Source organism: Myxocyprinus asiaticus, chromosome 17 (assembly GCF_019703515.2).
Source record: "Myxocyprinus asiaticus isolate MX2 ecotype Aquarium Trade chromosome 17, UBuf_Myxa_2, whole genome shotgun sequence".
Classification (NCBI taxonomy): domain Eukaryota; kingdom Metazoa; phylum Chordata; class Actinopteri; order Cypriniformes; family Catostomidae; genus Myxocyprinus; species Myxocyprinus asiaticus.
This window is the reverse complement of record NC_059360.1, coordinates 49,594,515-49,607,500: the sequence shown is the minus strand read 5'-3', so window position 1 is coordinate 49,607,500 and position 12,986 is coordinate 49,594,515. Positions and strand designations below refer to the sequence as shown.

At 40.1% G+C, this 12,986-nt stretch overlaps 1 pseudogene; it reads left to right on the top strand.

The window, feature by feature from the left end:
* LOC127455002 (uncharacterized) overlaps window positions 1–9,448 on the top strand; it is a 31,148-nt pseudogene extending 21,700 nt beyond the window's left edge.
* The last annotated feature ends 3,538 nt before the right edge of the window (window positions 9,449–12,986 follow it).

The following is a 12,986-nucleotide window of genomic DNA, read 5'->3' as shown; positions in this document are numbered from 1 at the left end:
CAATAGAAGCTTAGAATTAATTATAGATTCAAGCTTTGTTATCCTTCCTACTAGATTCCATGTTTTAATCACATACACTATTATTGGACCAAATTTAACTTTACTGTTTTTATCAGAAATATTGGAGTAAATAAGATCTTGTAACCGATGAGGTTTAACTATATTCTCCTCCAAATTACACCAAGCCACAGATGCTGAAGGGTTCAACCAGTACATTAAAGGTCTCAGTACAAATCCCCATGCATAAAATGTAAAGTTGGGCAAGCCCAGAGCCCCTGCTTTCCTCTTTCTTTGCAAAGTCAACATTTTAATCCTTGGATGTTTGCCCTTCCAGATAAACGTTGAAATTGCTTTGTGCAATTTATTCCAGAATCCAGCAGGTGGGGGAAGTGGTAACATGGAGCTGCAATCCTTGCCTGAAGAGAATTTGGGGTAGTGGTCCAGCGTTCTAATTCAGCAATAACACTATTTAAAAAACTATTACTATATTTCTCTATTATTAATCTTACTGAAGAAAAAATATCCAGGCCCAAGTATTTAAACTTCAGAATGGTAAGCATATTGGAAGGTACGGCTATATTAGTTATTCCACTGTTTAATGGTAAAAGGCACGATATTGTCCAGTTTATTTTATAGCCAGAAGTCTCCCTAAATTGATTAAAAATTGATGAAATCCCTGGTAAACCAACACCAACATTACACAAGTACAATAGAACATCATCAGCATATAGAGATATTACGTGATCGGTGTTAAAAATTGTGATTGGGGGGCCTGGGTATCTCAGCGAGTATTGACGCTGACTACCACATCTAGAGTCACGAGTTCGAATCCAGGGTGTGCTGAGTGACTCCAGCCAGATCTCCTAAGCAACCAAATTGGCCCGGTTGCTAGGGAGGGTAGAGTCACATGAGGTAACCTCCTCGTGGTCGTGATTAGTGGTTCTCGCTCTTAATGGGGCGTGTGGTAAGTTGTGTGTAGATCGTGGAGAGTAGCATGAGTCTCCACATGCTGTGAGTCTCCGCGGTGTCATGCACAACGTGATAAGATGCGTGGATTAATGATCTCGGAAACGGAGGCAACTGAGACTTGTCCTCCACCACCCAGATTGAGGCGAGTCAATACGCCACCACGAGGACCTACTAAGTAGTGGGAATTGGACATTCCACACTGGGAGAAAAGGGGATAAAAAAAAAGAAAAATTTAATTGTAAGATTAGGAGAGTGCCACACAGCCTGTGCAAGTGGTTCAAATGATAAAGCAAATAACTGAGGGGATAGAGGACATCCTTGTCGCGTACCCCTGTCAATATTAAAACTTGTAGATAACATGCCATTAACTGCTTTGGGAGAGGCATAAATAGTTTAAATCATTAATATATATTTCTCGGGAAAATTATAAAACCTAAAAACAGACCATAGATAATGCCACTCTAAAACGCTTTTTCAGCATCCAAAGAAAGTACAGCACAAGGATGTTTCATATTAATAACTTCATTAACAATGTGAAGTAGTCTCTCTAACACTGTCAGAAGCCAGGCGTGTTTTAACGAAACCAGTTTGGTCCATATGTACCAAAAAATTCATAAAAGGCTTTAACCGTCTTGCTATAAGTTTAGCAAATAATGTACTGTCCGCATTCAATAAAGAAACTGGACGATAACTTGCGAAATCTATTGTATTTTTATTCCTCTTCAAAAGCAGAGATATAACTGCTATATTTGAGTTTTGTAAAAATTCTCCCTTGTCAATTGCAAAATTAAACATATCCAATATTAGTGGGCCCATCTGCCGACAGAATAGAACATAGAATTCTGGCAGGATACCATCTATCCCCGGAGATTTACCGCTTTTTTATACTTTTAACTATCTCCTCCAGTTCAGAAAGTGCAATTGGAGCTTCTTATAATGCAGCAGATTCAGAGTTAACCGAAGGTCATTTGAGATCATCAAAAAAGACGTTCTCCTTGGCCATATTAGGTACAATTTCAGAACTATATAATTTTAAGTAAAAAGAGCGAAATACCTTACCGATGTTCTCTGTCACCGAATGAATAGTACTGTCTGGGGATTTAATTGTGGTGACCACCGAATGAGTTTTATTAGATCTAATTTTAAGGGCTAAGAGACGACTAGGGCGGGATCCGTTAAAATAAAACTTTTGCCGAGCTCTATAAATGAGAAATTCCAATTTCTGTTTAAATAGATTATTTAATTATTTTGTGTAACAAGGTAAATGGAAAGGAGGCGGCGAGAACCGGCTTGATAATATAAATAATAGCTCAGTGGTAAAAGACACTGGCTACCACCCCTGGAGTTTGATAGTTTGCTAGTTCAAATCCCAGGGCATGCTGAGTGACTCCAGCCAGGTCTCCTAAGCAACCAAATTGGCCCGGTTGCTAGGGAGGGTAGAGTCACATGGGGTAACCTCCTCGTGGTCACTATAATATGGTTAGTTCTCGGTGGGGCACGTGGTGAGTTGGGCGCGGATGCCGCGGAGAATAGCGTGAAGCCTCCACACGCGCTAAGTCTCCGTGGCAATGCGCTCAACAAGCCACGTGATAAGATGCACGGGTTGGCGGTCTCAGACGCGGAGGCAGCTGGGATTCATCCTCCGCCACCCAGATTGAGGCGAATCACTACGCGACCATGAGGACTTTAAAGCGCACTGGGAATTGGGCATTCCAAATTGGGTGAAAAAGGGTGAAAAAATAACACAGCTGTCCGTAACTCTCTCTCTGTCGCACTGCCGTCTCCAGTCGGCCTTATCCCTGTCAGGCTTAATCAGCCTTATTAGGGGCCGGATGTGTGGAATCACGACCCGGACCCACCCTCCGCCCTGCCACACTTTGTTTGCACTTCCTTCTCTGTAATCAATTCAGATGTAGGCCTATCAGCCAAATTTATTTTACAATCAACTGACACTAATTTCCTTTCTAATTAATTGATTTTCTGAAAATATTAGATGGGAAGAAAAGGATATGGAAACTTTTCTAATAAACCCTTTAACTGCATCCAATAATATCTGAGGGTCCTTAACAGAGTTTCTATTAATCTTAAAAATGTCATTAAAATGTTCTAAAAATTGTTTCTGGAATTTGTTATTTTTAAGTAACAATGTGTTAAACGTCCAGCGCTGTTTATACTTATTCTCAGTAAAGAGAGATCCATTAACAGATTAGTGGTCAGATTCGGTAGCATTTCTACATTATGCACCTTATTAAGTAGATGTGGGGAAACAAAAAGGAAGTTTGTTCTGGACAAAGATTTATGTCTGTTTGAATAACATGATGACGGGTTCTTAGTGCGCCAAATATCAATCAGTCCAAAATCATTCCAAATCAGTCCAAAGCCACTTTTTGACCAGCTCCTTCCTTCACACCTGTTCTGTCCATATTATATACATTTGGTGCATATACAGATATAAATGCAATTTTAACAGCAGCAATCAGCATTTAAAAAAAAAAAAAAAAAAAAATTCTTCTTTCAATATCAGCCCCTATTCCAAGTTTTTTAAATTGCATGCCTCATTTCCCAACGATCATTTTATGAAAAAATGTTGATGCTACGACATTATAATATCTATAATTCATTCTTCTAGCACCTTTCTCAAGAAGGTGGGATTCCTGTTTTTCCAATTTTCTTCCTCCGTAAATGATCTAAAAAACTAACACGCTTATGTGGAATGTTAAGCCCTTGGACATTCCAGGACATTACAGTCAGATCAGGCATGGTCTATTTATTGATTTCAAAGAAGTAAACCAATTTATATATAATAACAACAACATAAAACTACAGGGTCCTAATCCCATTCCCTACCTCACAACACAAAATCTTTTACTTTGAGTCAACATAGAAAAAAAAACACATCCCACATACAACACAAACACACTACAGTCATAAACAGAAAAGTTCCCGACTTTCCCGTAACCCTTTTAATTTGATCTGTGATCAACTAAGAAACAGAATGACAATCCTTGTTGCTTCCCCACACATTCTCTACCTACCAAAAAAAAGAAAAAAAGAGTCTCTCCACAACCAGTCTTAGAACATGTTCCCACCTAACCTGGTAACTCATTTTAGAAACTTCAAAAGAGCTGACCTGTGATATTATGCCAACGGCTGATTCGAGTCCACTTATCGTCGGAGGTTTTCAGCTTCTACGGAATCCTTGCATAAGAGAACTTCTGCTCCCCGTGACAGTTTAACTGTTGCTGGATAAAGTAACAAGGCAGTAAATCCCATCTGTCTTGCCTTGTGCATCAATGGATAGAAAGATCTGCGTTTCTTTTTTGTGCATTCAACTGACCGGAGATTTCCAGTGGATCCTTTCTTGATGCTTTTAAAATCTGGTCTCTTTCTGTGAAGGGAAGACACTTGATGATCATTATCCTCATTATTTCCACCTTTTCCCCCTTCAGATCTGGAAACCACTTGTGAAGATTTCCGATAATAAAGGCCAATGCATTGTCCCCTTTGATCCCCTCACGAAGACCACTGATGCATAGATTATCATGTCTACTGCAATCTTCTAATTCCAGTGCGTCAGTTCTGCCAAGCGATTGAGCGGCCTTGTCCTCAGAGGGGACTGTGTCCTCGAAGGCACATATTAAGTGCAGTTTTGGGAAACGCACATAAAAAATAAAAATAGAAAACGCTTTTACCCACCTATCAGGGAATGTTCCAACAACTTTGGCTAACATTATTTAAAGGTTTGGAACAAATGTTGTAAAACAAAATGTTCTAAACATTAATAGAACATCCTTTTTTTCTATAGGTCCTCGTGGTGGCGTGGTTACTCACCAATCCGGGTGGTGGAGGACAAGTCAAATCAATCAAATCAAATCACTTTATTGTCACACAGCCATATACACAAGTGCAATGGTGTGTGAAATTCTTGGGTGCAGTTCCGATCAACATAGCAGTCGTGACAGTGATGAGACATATACCAATTTACAATAACATCAAATTAACACAACACAATTTAAACATCTGATATACACATAATTACACTCAACAATATACAAATAATAACATACACTGTACAGTATACAATACGCACTATATAGATACACATTATTCAATAAAATAAAAAAATAAAAATATATAAAAAAGAATATATATATAGAATGTACAGTATTGTACTGTATTGACATTCAGGCTGTCGGTTGATAGTCAGTTGTTAAGAGAGACATAATATAATAATAATATAATTTATGACAGTCCGGTGTGAGATATAAGAGTAAGGGTAATAAAGTGCAGTGCTGATGTATTTTGATCGTGGGAGATCAAGAGTTCAGAAGTCTGATTGCTTGGGGGAAGAAGCTATCATGGAGTCGGCTGGTGCGGGTCCTGATGCTGTGATACCGCCTGCCTGATGGTAGAAGTGAGAACAGCCCATGGCTCGGGTGGCTGGAGTCTCTGATGATCCTCCGAGCTTTTTTCACACACCGCCTTGTATATATGTCCTGGAGGGAGGGAAGCTCACCTCCAATGATGTGTCTGGCAGTTTGCACCACCCTTTGCAGTGCTTTGCGGTTGTGGGCGGTGCTATTGCCGTACCAGGTGGAGATACAGCCAGTCAGGATGCTCTCCACAGTGCAGGTGTAGAACCGTGTGAGGATGTGGCGGTTCATTCCAAACTTCCTCAGCCGTCTCAGGAAGAAGAGGCGCTGATGAGCCTTCTTCACAACGACTTCAGTGCGGATGGACCATGTGAGTTCCTCAGTGATGTGGACACCCAGGAACTTGAAGCTGCTGACTCTCTCCACTGGTGCTCCATTGATGGTGATGGGACTGTGTTCTCTGTCTTTTCTTCTGAAGTCCACCACAAGCTCCTTTGTCTTACTGACATTGAGGGAGAGGTTGCGCTCCTGACACCAGTGTGTCAGAGTGTGCACCTCCTCTCTGTAGGCTGTTTCATCATTGTTAGTGATCAGACCTACCACCGTCGTGTCATCAGCAAACTTAATGATGGCACTGGAGCTATGTGTTGCCACACAGTCATGTGTGTACAGGGAATACAGGAGTGGGCTGAGAACACAGCCCTGTGGGGCTCCAGTGTTGAGGGTCAGTGATGAGGAGATGTTGCTGCCTATTCTAACTACCTGGCATCTGCTTGACAGGAAGTCCAGGATCCAGCTGCACAGCCAGCTGTTTAAGCCCAGAGCCCGGAGTTTCTCATCAAGCTTGGAGGGCACTATGGTGTTGAATGTTGAGCTGTAGTCTACAAACAGCATGCTCACATATGTGTTCCTTTTTTCCAGGTGGGAGAGAGCAGTGTTTATTGTAGATGCAATGGCATCATCAGTGGAGTGGTTGTTGCGGTAAGCAAACTGCAGTGAGTCCAGTGAGGCAGGCAGTACAGAGCAGATGTAATCTCTGATTAGTCTCTCAAAGCATTTGCTGATGATGGGGCTCAGAGCAACAGGACGCCAGTCATTTAAGCAAGTTATTTTTGATTGCTTTGGAACAGGCACAATGGTGGATGTTTTAAAGCATGTGGGGACTACAGACAAAGAGAGGGAAAGGTTGAAAATGTCCGTAAAAACACCAGCCAGCTGGTTCGCGCACGCTCTGATGACGCGGCCCGGAATGCCGTCTGGGCCCGTGGCTTTGCGGATATTCACCCGTCGGAAGGATCGGTTGCCTCCGCTTCTGAGACCCTCAATCCGCACATCTTATCACATGACTCGTTGTGCATGACACCGCGGAGACTCACAGCATGTGGAGGCTCATGCTACTCTCCACGATCCACGCACAACTTACCACACGCCCCATTGAGAGCGAGAACCACTAATCACGACCACGAGGAGGTTACCCCATGTGACTCTACCCTCTCTAGCAACCGGGCCAATTTGGTTGCTTAGGAGACCTGGCTGGAGTCACTCAGCACGCCCTGGATTCAAACTCGCGACTCCAGGGGTGGTAGTCCATTTGCTGCTGTTCTTAAAATTGGACAGTTTCATGTTCCCACAACCACAATGTAACATTTGAAAAATGTTTTAAGAACATAAATTTGCTAGCTGGGTAACTACTAAGATCAATGGTAATTGTGAAACGGGAACTAGATCAGTCCAGAGCCTTTTGCAATACAGTTTTGCATGGAGTCAAAATTCAAAACACACCATCTAATCCTTCACAGCAGTCAGTTCAGCTCACCAAATCATACCCACATATCAGACTATCCAGAAATAATGCTATGCAACTGCTATTACCTATAGTCCTTAACACATATTTTTAATGTATTCCTACCGTTACTTGAACAAGAAATCCATGCGTCTCGCCTTGAGAATCTTAGCAAATGTGTTGAAATCCGATGACAGCATCAGAATCTTTCTTTTCTGAGTGAAAATGTCTTTTAAATCATATTTTGGGTGGCCTTTGAATAGCAATTCCCTTTCAGCTCTGAAATTAACAATGCCTCTTTCTCCTCGTAACAAAGACGAGCCGTTAATATTAACCATTTTATTTGAATATTCTTTTGTCCTTTTTTTCTTTTTCCCCTGCAGTTAAAATAGACTTAAATAAAAGCAGATAAACAAACTAAAACTAAAAATCAGGAAAATCAAAGAGGTTTGATACTTCTTACATTTTAGTCTAAATATAATAAACAAATATAATTTACTTACAAGACTTCTGTTGGTATGAACTTTGATTTCTTGTTTTTAGGGGAAAGAAACTGCATGTAAGTGTATAAAGACTATGCACATGGGGCACATCTTATTTTATGATTTGATTATCTTAACCCTTTTTTATTTACTTCAGTATGCTACAAGCTATTTTTTTTTTCATGGAAAGATATGCAAAAACGTTTCATACTCACCGAAATATATTACTGAAATGTGTGTTGTGAGATATCTCACCGGTCTCTGTGACAGCATTCTAGAATTTCCACAAGTTGAGCCATTGGATTAGCCACGCCCCCTCTTACCTCTAGATTCTGCAAACAGCAAATAAAAATGTGTCTGCGGGTCACAGACAATGACGCTTTCGACCTGTCAATCATTTTGCACGTTCTCATTGTATTGTAGTTGCAGTGGATTATTGAGGCTTAATGCCATTTTTATGCCATGTTGTCCATAACAGTTGTCAGTAGATGGTGCAATTATGCTGCTGTTGTTTTTAACAACCGTTTCTGCTCCTGTCGGACTCAATAAAGCTCATTTGGTATCTTTGGAGGGCGGGGTTTTGGAAACTCAAAATTAAGGCTTACTGTAGTTTTCAGTATTGTGGTACAATAATAGATACAAAATACATGTTCCAGCAAATCCTACATATTAACTGAAGAATGAGATATTTTGTATTAATTTAATCCTTCATATTATCTGAATATAGAGGTTAAGAGAACGTTAACAGAACAAGTATGATTTCATCTCTGTCTGTATCTATTCTTTTTCATGACACCATCATTTCTAGCCCATTACAGGTCTTAATATTTCTCTCATTGTCTGTATTTGTGTGTCTCTGGTTTTGTTTGCAGCTTCCCATTGATTTCCAGGAGCGAGTGAGTTCTCACATGGAGAAACAGGGTCACGGGTGAAACATTTCTCTATGTGACTCTTATTCTGATGCTGTGCCCACTGCCGTCATTGCCAAAGTCCTGCAGAAACCAGAACCGGGCGGAAGCTGTCCAGTGACGTGCTCACCGACTCCACAAACACATGACGCAGAACACCTGAGCCGCAGCGGAACGACTGACAAACTCCAGAGGCGTGTCATCTATAAGACCTCTGACCTTTACTGCAGCGACACGGCGCTCTACTGCCCCACAGATGAGCGGCGGCGAGACCGCTGGCACGAACGCAGACAGAGCGTGGACGTTCATGCCAGAGAAACTGACCGGATACAAGGAGAGAATTCCACTGACAGCAACCCAGAAGACGAGGGTTTCCATGCAAACTACTCCCCTCATGAAGAGCCTTTCCATGGATTCACAGTCGGTTCTCCAGGTTATTACAGCTTCTTGTTTGGACGCGTCTCACCCTTCAGTTTCTCAGAGCCACACTTCACTGCGGGTTTGTCAAAGATCAAACTGTACAACAGTTTTCAGGAGAAAGACGACGTGCTCCACACACGTGTGCTGGATCCATGTGTCTCCGCTTCAGCCAGCTCCAGTCCTATTCTAAACCCAAAGAGTCTCAATCTTTTGAAGACTGACAGAGGACTGATGTTGTGCTCAAATGATGGAGGTCAGAGGTCAAAGAGTAGCTGCTTCATGTCTGTAAAAGAGCAGCAGAACACCACAGATGGTCTGAAGAAAGATTACGAGAGTGTCAATAGTTCAGTCGAGTCTCTTCATCAAAGTCTCAAAGCTTCTGGTGTCCAGCGCTACAAGAAGGATCTTCCAAGTCTGAAGAAAACACCACAGTACCAAAAGTCTGGAAACACGGGACTCAGTCGAAAAGACAGTCTGACCAAAGCACAGCTGTATGGAACACTGCTCAACTGACACTGGTTTCCCACAATCAATGTTCATGTTACTCTCTGCAGTTATTACTGTGGGTCGATTGAAAAACATTGCACATTAATGCAGCTCTTTAGTGAAAATTCAAAGGTGAAGTGTGTCATTTCTGTGTCCAAATGGAAAAATATTTGGGTTTCCCAAACACTCCATCTGTCTTCCATTAGTTAGACAAACAGTTAGTCCCACGCCATTGGTTTAGTCAGAAGTTGACTTTGGGCCACTCAAACATATGAATGTGAATATGAATGACACACAGGAGTATTAACAATAAAGATGTAAAAACTATGTCATTCATAATTACATTTGAAATAGTAAATCGAAAAGCTACTATTTTGTGTGCTGTGAATGTCAGAACAGAGTTTATATTAGAGGTCGACCGACAGTTGATTTTGCTTTTTAAGATAACAGATTGACTGATAACCGCTTAATCTGACGATTATTTTTGTTAGTCTTTCCTGTAATTTACTGTTCAACCAAAATCCCAAAAACAAACAGATAAAAATGGAGATTTGGTGCATAACGCGGGACTTTACACTATAAACAAGCCCGAAACACACAATGGACTCTTATTTTGAAATAACGGAAACTTGAGTGTTAAGTGTTTACCAAAATATGTTTTTTTTATAGCTTATATATTCACCAGATGAAGAGTTTTATATACAGATATATCACCAGATGAGGTTTAATGAGGAATATAGTTTATTATTATTCAGAAGAAATGAACTTTGGAGCTGATGGAGCACGTTTTCATATAGTCTTGTGTGCCCTCACTTCAGATTAGAACATGTGATTATCTAATCCAAATAATAAAATATGCATTGAAGTGAGGATAAAAATTTGGATGAAGGGTAAAAGATTTAGATACAGCAAATCCCCACGTGCTTGTTAATCAAGAATAAATAATAATAACACCATGTAACACATTTTTTTTTTTCCTTCCTGGGTAGTAAGTGTTATTTCCTAATTGCTTATGCCTCAATAGTATCGAAAATGGCTATTATTCCCTACAAACTTTGCTTTTGTGACCAGGACAGTGATATTTTGAAATTTACCTATTTCCAATGAGAAAACAGGCGAATTGTCTTAGTAGTGTCTTTTCGTTCACATAAAGTCAGAAAAAATCAAATTAACATGTATTTATAGTAAAGTAATACAAAAATGACTACAAAAGATTTAGAAGTGAGTAGTTTTTTGAGATTTACGATTCCACTGTAAATCACTTTCACGAATCAGCCCCCAAATGTAGTCTCCCATCATGTTCTCGTTATACTGTCCTTGATAACGGCATTCAAAGTCCAGTATATGCTGATGGAAGCTCTCGCCTTGCTCCTCCGAGTACGCTCCCATGTTCTCCTTGAATTTATCAAGATGAGCATCAAGGATATGGACTTTGAGGGACATCCTACAGCCCATTGTGCTGTAGTTCTTCACAAGAGTTTCAACCAGTTCCACATAGTTTTCGGCTGTGTGATTGCCCAGGAAGCCCCGAAACACTGCGACAAAGCTGTTCCAAGCCGCTTTCTCCTTACTAGTGAGCTTCTTGGGGAATTCATTGCACTCCAGGATCTTCTTTATCTGTGGTCTGACGAAGACACCGGCTTTGACCTTTGCCTCAGACAGCTTAGGGAAGAAGTCTTGAAGGTACTTGAAGGCTGCCGACTCCTTATCTAGAGCTCTGACAAATTGTTTCATAAGGCCCAATTTGATGTGCAGTGGTGGCATCAGCACCTTCCGGGGGTCCACCAGTGGCTCCCAGTTGACGTTGTTCCTCCCCACAGAGAACTCGGTCCGCTGTGGCCAGTCCCGCCTGTGGTTGTGCGCCTTGGTGTCCCATCAGGGAAACTTGGTAAAACCGCCTTGGAGACCCATCAGGAATGCCACTTTTGAAGTCTCCTATGACCTCCCAGCCGTACTCATCATACTTCCAGGCGTCCAGCAAGGTCTTGATATGTATCCACTTAAGCAGCTGGAATTAAACTGAACTGGTGGAATAAATACATATAAATACTACTATTTATATTACTGGAAAGTTCTAGAAAGTTCTAGAAGTTACTCCAAGTTTACTCAGCACTTAATCTATCTGGAATATTCTGAAAAATAGGTACATTTCATAATATCACTGTCCTGGTCACAAAAGCAAAGTTTGTGGGGAATAATAGCCATTTTCGATACTTTTGAGCTATAAGCAATTAGGAAATAACACTTACTACTCAGGAACAAAAATTGTGTTACATAGTGAAAAATGGGCAATTATCGGCCTAGATTTTTGCAGAAAACTGAGTTCTATAAGCAACTATTGGCACCGATTAATCAGTAAAACCGATATATCAGTCTACCTGTAGTCTATATTTCATGCATTTATATTTCAGCTGCTTCAAACCATCGAGTCACTTTATTTCCATGTGTTTTCTGTTCAGTAAGTGGATCTGTATTCATAATCTGAGTTTAAACACGACTGAATGTCTATATGTTGTTTTGTATGGATATAATGCATAAAGCATGTGTGCAGTTTAATAACATGATATGCATATGTTGAGAAAGATCAGAATAATTATTCAATATCTGTCAGTTCAAGCTTAAAACAGAACTGTTCTTGAGGCAAAATCAGAAGACAACAGCCATGAAAATGTGCAAACAGTTGATTTATTTACTTGAATTAAGTTTTTCATAATGGAAAATGACCTACAATGCCCACTGTTTTCCCTGAATGTTTTCCAGATGACCATTATAGCTCATTAAATTTGGTGTTCAATTTTAATGTGAGGACATCTTTATAAACATCGACTTCAGAGTAATTCTAGCATGTATAGTTCATCTGATGTTACAGACTGCAGCTCTTCAAACAACACAAATAAGATGTATTAATTCTTGTAGTAGTTGGATTTGCACTGTTTATTCCAGATAAAACAGGCATGTACAGTATGATAAGGCATCATTTTCTTTAATTAATTTTAATGTAATGTATTTAACTTTGCTTCTAAATTGAACAAAACTCAGTTGTTTGAACGGGTCACACTGAATCAAGCTGAACTTCACTGGAGTTGATTAGATGATCTCAGGCTGCTTTACAAATAAAATCACTTCAGAACATCTCAAAGATGCTTTTACTCGAACATCACTGTCCTTCTTCCACAGCAGAGAAACACACATATGAATCAGCATCACACACGTTTTATTTTGGAATAGTTGTCTGCATTAAACAAGAGATCTTGATTGTTTAAATTCAATGATCCTTGGTTGGAAATCCTGCTGTCATGTTCTACCTCACAATTTTACCTGACAAGATTCAAAGAAAAACTGCTCAACTGTTCGATGCATGTTTCTACATTTCTTTGCTAAATAAACATGATGAACTCATTTGATGTCATTCTTGTTTCAGTATTAATTGGTGAACATTTTTAAATGCCACATTACAACAAAAATTGCTATTAATTAATGTCATTTTAACTTTAAGTATAAATTTAGGGACACAAACAGAAAAATGCAGAAGTATAAACTGTGCACTCTGATCATTCAGACAGAC